Source organism: Mobula hypostoma, chromosome 1, assembly GCF_963921235.1.
Source record: "Mobula hypostoma chromosome 1, sMobHyp1.1, whole genome shotgun sequence".
Classification (NCBI taxonomy): Eukaryota; Metazoa; Chordata; class Chondrichthyes; order Myliobatiformes; family Myliobatidae; genus Mobula; species Mobula hypostoma.
The window spans coordinates 224,552,018-224,561,960 of NC_086097.1; positions in this window are offsets into that span (position 1 = coordinate 224,552,018).

Here is a 9,943-nt window from a genome sequence, read left to right on the forward strand (position 1 = left end):
TGTAAAACTTAAAAAAAAATATATCTTTTTTTATTTATTAAGAAACCGACTACTATATTCTAATTCAACTGGCAAATGGTCCTGAAAAGCTTTTCTAAGTCATTCTCATTTATTTAAAATGAATTTATTTCCCTTTAGAACAGAGATGAGGAGGAATTTCTTTAGTCAGAGGATGGTGAATCAGTGGGGTTCATTGCCACAGGCAGCTGTGGGGCATAAGTCAATGGGTATATTTAAAGCGGAAGTTGATAGGTTTTTGATTAGTAAGGGCTTCAAAGATAACGGAGAAGGCAAATGAAGGAGGCTGAGAGCAATAATAAATCTGCTATGAACAAACAGCAGAGCAGTCTTGATAGGCGGTATAATTCTGCTCCTATGTCTTATGGTCTAAAATTGGGTTAGACAGGGGTGGTGGACTGAACACTCACTAAAATGGTAATTTTTGTGACCAACACCTTTTTGGTTAAGTTAGTGAAACCATACCTTCTCAAATATGACAAGGAAAACTTTTAAAAATAATCATTAATAACATCTATGAGTTGGATTTTCCATTTGGCATATTTGATCTGGCTTTCAAGAAATTAGCACAGTAAGTTAAGTAGCTTATGTTATCACTGCAAATTGTTATCCATAATTCTAAACAGCTGCTCAATTTTATTGCTTTACAGCAGAGTAGTTTGTGATATGCAAATTAATTTTAATGGATGTTCAAATGGAAAACATTTCTCAAAATTACACAATTGGGTTTGAGGGTTTTTCTCCATGTTCTTTATTGTTATTTTGGTTAATTCTACTTTAAGTAACCTTCCTGAAGTAGGTGATGCAAGATGGGATGAATAATATTAATGGGTAATTTGCATTTGTAATTTTCATGTCACCGAAAAACAGTTTAGAGGCAATATATTATCAATCTTCTGGAATATTAACGCTCGAAAGATCTTTGAGTGATCTGTTGTAAAGGAAGTCAAGGTGGTTATGGAAATAGCTGCCCACAGATTTGATGTCTGTGGCTGTAACTAAGGACATCCAAGGAGAAGGTTGGTTGCCCTCACCTCCTTCTCAACACACACATGCACACAAACTTTTCCCACTACCCAAAAAGGTCTGTCTTTTTAAGGACTGTTCAAAGTCAATTTATTATAAGGTCACTGTATAGAACCCTGAGATTCATTTTCTTCTGGGCATACTCATTGAATCCAGTAACCATAATAGAATCAATGAATGATTTCACCAACAGGGTGCTCAACTAGTAAACAAAGAAGCGTTGAACGCCTGGCTCAGAGATGGGGACCTCTTTCCAGAAGCAGGGGTTCCTCTTGACAATTCAGGTGGTTAACGCAAAAAAAATAACAAAAATACATATCAAAAGAGAAACAAGTTCAAACTGATCAATGCAGAAAATGCCAAGAAAAATCAGAAACAATCCAACACATTACAGGATCCTGTAGCAGTTTAACTCAATCTGAATCCTTATACAGGCACAATCAAGTGAGAAACATCATTCACCAAAATCTTGCTTTAAAAGACAACATACCTTACTATAAATACAAGCCTGGTCCAGTTTTAGAATCAGAGTCCAACAAATTACATTACGACTAATCCATTATTATGGATGGGACAATCCATAATATAATAACTGTCTGAATATAATATTGCAGAATAAACAAGCAAGACCAATTTACTTAATAGATTTATTTATTTATTGAGATACGATAGGTGCAGGAGTAGGCCATTTGGCCCTTCGAGCCAGCACCGCCATTCACTGTGATCATGGCTGATCATCCACAATCAGTACCCTGTTCCTGCCTCCTCATATCCCTTGACTCTGCTATCTTTAAGAGCTCTATCTAACTCTTTCTTGAAAGAATCCAGAGAATTGGCCTCCACTGCCTTCTGAGGCAGAGCATTCCACAGATCCACAACCCTCTGTGTGAAAAAGTTTTTCCTCAACTTATTCTAAATGGGTCTACCCCTTATTCTTAAACTGTGGCCTCTGGTTCTGGACTCCCACAACATCGGGAACATGTTTCCTGCCTCTAGCGTGTCCAATCCATTAATAACCTTATATGTTTCAATCAGATCCCCTCTCATCCTTCTAAATTCCAATGTATACAAGCCCAGTCGCTCTAATCTTTCAACATATGACAGTCTCGCCATCCCAGGAATTAACCCAGTGAACCTACGCTGCACTCCCTCAATAGCAAGAATGTCCTTCCTCAAATTTGGAGTCCAAAATTGCACACAATACTCCAGGTGTGGTCTCACCAGGGCCTTGTACAACTGCAGAAGGACCTCTTTGCTCCTATACACAACTCCCCTTGTTATCAAGGCCAACATGCCATTAGCTTTCTTCACTGCCTGCTGTACCTGTATGCTTACTTTCAGTGACTGATGAACAAGGACACCCAGATCTTGTTGTACTTCCCCTTTTCCTAACTTGGCACCATTCAGATAGTAATCTGCCTTTCTGTTCTTGCCACCAAAATGGATAACCTCACATTCATCCACATTAAACTGCATCTGCCCACTCACCCAACCTGTCCAAGTCATCCTGCATTCTCATAACATCCTCCCCTCACTTCACACTGCCACCCAGCTTTGTGTCATCCACAAATTTGCTAATGTTACTTTTAATCCCTTCATCTAAATCATTAATGTATATTGTAAATTGCTGCGGTCCCAGCACCGAGCCTTGCGGTACCCCACTAGTCACTGCCCACTAGATACAGCATAGAGTAGGCCCTTCCAGCTTATTGAGCTACACCATCTAACCTAATCACAGGACAATTTACAATGACCAACCAACCGGTACGTCTTTGGACTGTGGGAGGAAACTTGAGCAGCCAGAGGAAACCCACGTGGTTACAGGGAGAACATACAAACTCTTTACGGGCAGCAGTGGGAAATAAATCCAGGTCACCTGTACTGTAAATCGCTGTGCTAATCACTACGTTACCATGCCGTGATATAGCCATTCCAGATACACACAGCATACAGAAATCAGTAAGTGAAAAACAGCAGAAATACGCTGAATTAAAAAAGGAAATTGGAAGACTATGGAACGTGAACAGGGTATACCTTGTCCTGGTCGTAATATTTACAACTGGTATCATCCCAAAGTTACAACACAATAATATTAAACAATTAGGGCTACTCAGCAATATTTATGTAAATGTCCAGAAAGGCACAATACTAAACAACTCTAGAATAGTCTGTAAGGTCCTAGTAATTGAGAAATGAGTGTGCTTATCTATACCAGTACCTCAGGTTTTACCAGCTGAGAAAAAATAAAAATACAATATAATAAAAATAGATAAGCAATACATATCGCGAACATGGGATGAAGAGTCCTTGAAAGTGAATCTATAGGTTGTTGGGGCCTTCTTCCCTGTGTAATTTATCCTGTCCTATTACACCTGGGCAATTGTTGTGAATTGTCCCATCTGTAATAATGGATCTGTGTACTCACATTCCAGTGTCGAAGTTGAGATATGAAAAGTGTGGTGCACACCAGTTGACATAACGGCTACGTGCTCAGAGAAGTCAGGTCTCACACATAGAAGCTATTTCAAGTTGGATCATGTAATGCTGTTCACTGTTTATAATTGATCCTTCAATATATTTTAACTGCACAGTGACTGAAATATAATACATGTTTCCTGTGACTGAAATTCTAGGTAGGCAAGAACGTTACCTAAGAAAAAGGACTATCAGAAAATTAAGAAGTCCTTTCAACAGAAAAAACATTGTTCTAAGTTTTATTTCATCATATAAATCTTTGAACACTTCATCCTTTTCTGGAGTGTTTAGTTGTCACAGTACAGCATGGCATAAGGAACAAATACTCATTTGTTCTGTGAAAAGTCTCGTAGAAGCCTTGAAGCTTACAGGAAGACCATTTTTTCTGTAAAATCTGTACTGTTCTGTCAAGCACTGGCAAACCATAACAGAAACACTCAGTGGAAAATCTATTCATTGCTCCTCAGTTGTGAGAAATTCAGATTTTGTTTTGCATTTTTAAAACTGTCGAGAGCAAGAATGAACAAAATCTCAGCAATCTCCTCTGTAGTTTCAAGCAAGAGAAATTATTCTCTGCCAAAAGTGTTGGTGTACAGGTCTAAATATGATGTAAATCCACTGAAATTAGATTATAATTGTTTATATCTCATTAGTATCTACTTGAACAGCAAAAAGGAGCAGCACAGTGGAGCAACTAGTAGAGCTGTTTTCCCACAGTGATGTGGGTTCAATCCTGGCCTCTGGTTCTGTCTCTGTGGAGACTGCATGTTCTCCCGATGAGTGTTGTGGGCTTCCTTCAGGTGCTCTGCTTTACCTCCACATCCCAAAAACATGTGTGTTGGTAGGTTATTTGGCCCCAGGTTATCTGCCTGGAGCTGGCAGGTGCTTACAGTAATATGCATTTTGAATTGAATCGACTTTCTTACTTACATCCTTCATATACATGAGGAGTAAAAATCTTTACGCTATGTCTCTGTCTAAATGGCTCCCTCTAATGTAATGTTCACTCTCGGTGTACACTGGGAAGCCTAATGCATTAGAATAAAGAATTAGCCTAGAATTGGAAGAGCAATAAGAGATTTAAGACTTTCTTTAGTGTCTTCATTACCAAGAGGATCTTCAGTTGTCCCTGCTCTAAATTTCCCTGTTATGAATGGAATTTCAACAATTTTTGATGTCCCATACATGCAAAGAATTGTAGCACACTTTTCTTATTAAATCAATAAAATAAAATATTAGTGCTGTTCATTTAGTATTCAAAATGCTGTTTTAAAATATAAAATTAACAGCATTGGTATTTTAAAATAACATGTATTTCACCTTATGGTCAAACTTAAAACTGCCTTAAACGTACATGTTTAGCCTGGACAAAAATCAAAATCTACAAAACCCTGTGGCAGCGGAAACAAAAACCCTTCTGCAACTGTTTTTTTCAATGTTGGGGTTCTAAAGGTCCACTGAGGTCAACTTTGCTTCAGGCAATAGAAGATATAGTGGTAGAAGTAGAACATGCAGCCAATCTGATATCTCCCTATTTACTTCACTGGCAATGTTAAAATTAGCCTTTTATCAGTTATTCCACCGCATAGTTGGAAAGCTATTTAATAAGCAAGAAAACGAGGCTTATTATCTGTTGGGTTAGTTAACAAGTTTAAGCTTGTTGAAAAATAAATTGTTTGGAAAACTGAACAGCTTCCTATGCAGTATAAAACATAATTGGTTAACTGTTTAATTTTACATTGCATTGTATTGTACCAAGCCTACCAATAATATTGAATCTGTGCTTAAAATAACTTTGTAAGATTGATACGTAAAATGTGCCGCCGTAGATTTGCCATCCACTTTGAAATCCACAAGCTACTATCAATTGAAAGTTGACTGTTTAAAGAGTACAATAATAATTTTACAACTGTGTTCCATGAGTGGTAAATAAAAATTGATGAAAAACTTTTTCTAGATTTCATTGTTCGAAATGTCATTCGTAGCTGTGAGTTATTGTAAATTCTAATAGATCACACCAGGTATTTGTAACAAAAGTTGAACATCTTGGGTAAATTTTAAATATCTTCAGCAGCTAATCAATTGGTGGTATTATATCAATCACTTGTTACACATCGCAAAAGGTTTTCTTCTCTATTGTCTTGAAGAGAAAGGAAAATTGAACTGGGGGTAAGTTTTTGGCAACCATTCCCTCAGATAACTATTGATAATTCTGCTTGGTAGCTTGTCTTTATCATCATTCCCTCATCTTCTTTGTTTTTCTTTTCACTTATGTCTTGTTCTTTTCCTGTTACATTTTTCTCTTTCCCTTTACTTAATCCGCAATCTACACTTTATTTTGGAAAGTGATGTGACAATTGGCTAGGAATTGAAACAAGGGGAGGCTGATTTACTACTGCAATTCTGCCCATTACTCAATTCCAGCGGTGCTCAATTTACATGGACAGCCTTCTGCAGGGATCGTGACAAAGGCTGCAGATGCTGGAAATCTGGAACAACACAGAAAATGCAGGAGGAACTCAGTGGGTCAGGCAGCATCTACAGTGGGAAATGAATGGTCAAACTTTCAGGAATAAGTAACTTTCTCATTAGTGTAACCAATAGGGTCAAACTGTCCAATCACAACCAAGATATCACTTCCATCTCTATTTATATTGTTGCCATCAGCTTTTCAACTTGTCCACAAATTGCAATAGGTATAAGTTCTGAGCTGTGGTTTTTACTTAAATGCTATTTTGCTTTGATTGGCATCTTTTATTTTTGGCTAAGTTAATTTACAAGTAACTCCGAACAAATTAGGAGCATATGGGGAAGCACTCTCCTTGTGGATTGGTTGGTAGTGGTGGGTGTAATTCCTTCTGGAAATTCCACTCTGGTAAGAGAAAGAGGAAGAGAAGCTGGAGAAAAGATCATCTGCAAGGGTCTAGGTCGTGGGTATCTTTCTGTCGGAATTCCTGGGCCTAGGACAATACTTCTCAATATTCTGAGAAGCAACGGATTACATGCACTGCAACAATGCAAGAAGCCAGGCTTCTCTGGGATGGCTGCCACGGTGCTGTGATCACTCTTGCAACAAGATCTGTAGCAAAAACCATAGACTGAGTACTACATACATGCAGGGACTTTGCAACCCTGAACAACTTTGATCTTAGAAATCTCTGGTCTCCAAAACATTACTTTTTAAAAGCAGGAACACATGCAGCTACCATTGGAGCAAAGATTGACATTGGTGATATAAAAGAGAATAATAAGGAAGGCCTATACTTACCAATGGGCATCCATGAACATCTGTAGAACTTTCACCTACACTCCAAACCCAACCCGCTCAGATAAACTATGATGCTTAAAGACTGGTACTGATATTTCTACAACTGATATTACATTGCCAGCAGCAATGGCATAAACACTTTGCAATGAAGATTTCAACCAAATTTACTATTTTGCTGAGTTACATGAATAAATTAGCAATGTGGACTTATTTCATTAGGTGCTCCACTGAGAATAATCCCCCCAGCTGACATTAACAGTTCACGATATCGCCACAAGACAATCATTCCAGCGGTCACAAATGGCTTCTTTCTACACTCCTGATTCAGAAAGAAAAAAGAAAAGTATTTTTATAAATACTTCTCATAATCTTAAATCATTATCTTAGAAAAGTAAAGGACAGAAACAGTCACTTTGGCCCATCTAGTCTGTGCCTAATCCCATCGACCAGCACCAGGACCATAGCTCTCCATACCTCTATCATCCATGTACCTATGCAAACTTCTCTGAAACATTCACAATAAGCTGACAAGCACCACTTGTGCTGGCAGCTCGTTTCACACTCTCACAACCCTCTAAATGAAGAGATTCCCCCTCATGTTCCCCTTAATCTTTTCACCTTTCACCCTTAACCCATGAAAGGTCTCAAATTGCTTTAGGTTAAAAGAATAGTTTTTGATATTTAGTTAGTATTATCAGAAGCACTGAAAACCAATATATAAGCATATATGCACAGCAAGATTTAAAAAAATGATTGTGATATAATGTCTACATTTACGATAACCTATCTTGGTGATACTGGTGATGAGGAACAACTGTGTCTGTTAGGAATCCAAGGTATAAACACACCCTTTTACAATAAATTGGCAGTTTAATGTGCTGCATAAAAGGTACCATTTCCAACGATACATCACTCCCTCAGTAATACACAGCATCAAAGCAGAATGCACTTATTTTGCAACAAACCACATTAGCGGAAGTTTGAGAAGTTAATGTTCATGCCATCAGGTTGGAGGCGTCGTGCCCCTCCATTCCCTCCCCACCGATCTCCCTCCCGGCACTTATCCTTGTAAACAGAACAAGTGCTACACATGACCTTACACTTCCTCTCTCACTCTTCCTCCCTCGCTACCATTCAGGGCCCCAGACAGTCCTTCCAGGTGAGGTGACATTTCACCTGTGAGTCGGCTGGGGTGATATACTGCGTACGGTTCTCCCGATGCAGCCTTCTATATTGGCGAGACCCAACGAAGGCTGGGAGACCATTTCGCTGAACACCTACGCTCTGTCCGCCAGAGAAAGCAGGATCTCCCAGTGGCTACACATTTTAATTCCACGTCCCATTCCCATTCTGATATGTCTATCCACGACCTCCTCTACTGTCAAGATGAAGCCACACTCAGGTTGGAGGAACAACACCTTATATTCCGTCTGGGTAGCCTCCAACCTGATGGCATGAACATTGACTTCTCAAACTTCCGCTAACCCCCACCTCCCCCTCATACCCCATCCATTATTTATTTATTGATATACAAACATTCTTTTTCTCTCTCTCCTTTTACTCCCTCTGTCCCTCTCACTATACCCCTTGCCCATCCTCTGGGATTCTCCCCCTCCCCATTTTCTTTATCCCTGGGCCTCCTGTCCCATGATCTCTCATATCCCTTTTGCCAATCAACTGTCCAGCTCTTGGCTCCATCCCTCCCCCTCCTGTCTTCTCCTATCATTTTGGATCTCCCCCTGCCCCTCCCACTTTCAAATCTCTTACTAGCTCTTCTTTTAGTTAGTCCTGACGAAGGGTCTCGGCCCGAAACGTCGACTGTGCCTCTTCCTAGAGATGCTGCCTTGCCTGCTGCGTTCACCAGCAACTACTGCGTCCGGTGCTCCCGATGTGGCCTTTTATATATTGGTGAGACCCGACGCAGACTGGGAGACCGCTTTGCTGAACATCTACGCTCTGTCCGCCAGAGAAAGCAGGATCTCCCAGTGGCCACACATTTTAATTCCACATCCCATTCCCATTCTGACATGTCTATCCACGGCCTCCTCTACTGTAAAGATGAAGCCACACTCAGGTTGGAGGAACAACACCTTATATTCCGTCTGGGTAGCCTCCAACCTGATGGCATGAACATTGACTTCTCTAACTTCCGCTAGGCCCCACCTCCCCCTCGTACCCCAGCTGTTACTCATTTTTATGCACACATTCTTTCTCTCACTCTCCTTTTTCTCCCTCTGTCCCTCTGAATATACCTCTTGCCCATCCTCTGGGTCACCCCCCCCCCGTCTTTCTCCCTAGGCCTCCTGTCCCATGATCCTCTCGTATCCCCTTCTGCCTATCACCTGTCCAGCTCTCGGCTCTATCCCTCCCCCTCCTGTCTTCTCCTATCATTTTGCATCTCCCCCTCCCCCTCCAGCTTTCAAATCCCTTACTCACTCTTCCTTCAGTTAGTCCTGACGAAGGGTCTCGGCCTGAAACGTCGACTGCGCCTCTTCCTATAGATGCTGCTTGGCCTGCTGCGTTCACCAGCAACTTTGATGTACGTTGCTTGAATTTCCAGCATCTGCAGAATTCCTGTTGTTTACATCTCCTATATTAGCTTTTCATTCTCAGGGAGAATAGAGCTAATGAACGGCAAATGGCTACACATTTACTGCTGGACACTTGCCGCCTTTGTACCGATGTGTCTAGAATCGTGTCATAGCCATCCAGTTAGTAATCTCCGGATTGCTCCCTGTTCCACATGCTAGTGAGGGTAACAATAGGAGCATTCGGCAGATAAATGTGCGGCTGAGAAACTGGTGCAGGGAGCAGCGGTTCAGGTTTCTGGATAACTGGGGTCTCTTCTGCGGAAGGTACTGAGTTGTTATGTCTGTACATAATAAAGAACTTTAGTTCCCAGTGTGCAATACGGGTGATTCACACAGAACTGGAAGTGACGTTGGTGAACAGAACAGATAGACACACACGTGGGCCGAAGGCCCGGAGTAAAATGTGGTCAGGCAGAAGCCATGTCTGTCTCCTGTTAATAAAAACGATCTAGCATTTTACCCACGCACTTGTCTTTGTTAAAGAACAAACATAACATGGTGTCAGAAGTCGGCGTGAGATCTGAATACGGAGTGTAAATGTATACTGCGACTAAGAAAGAGACGG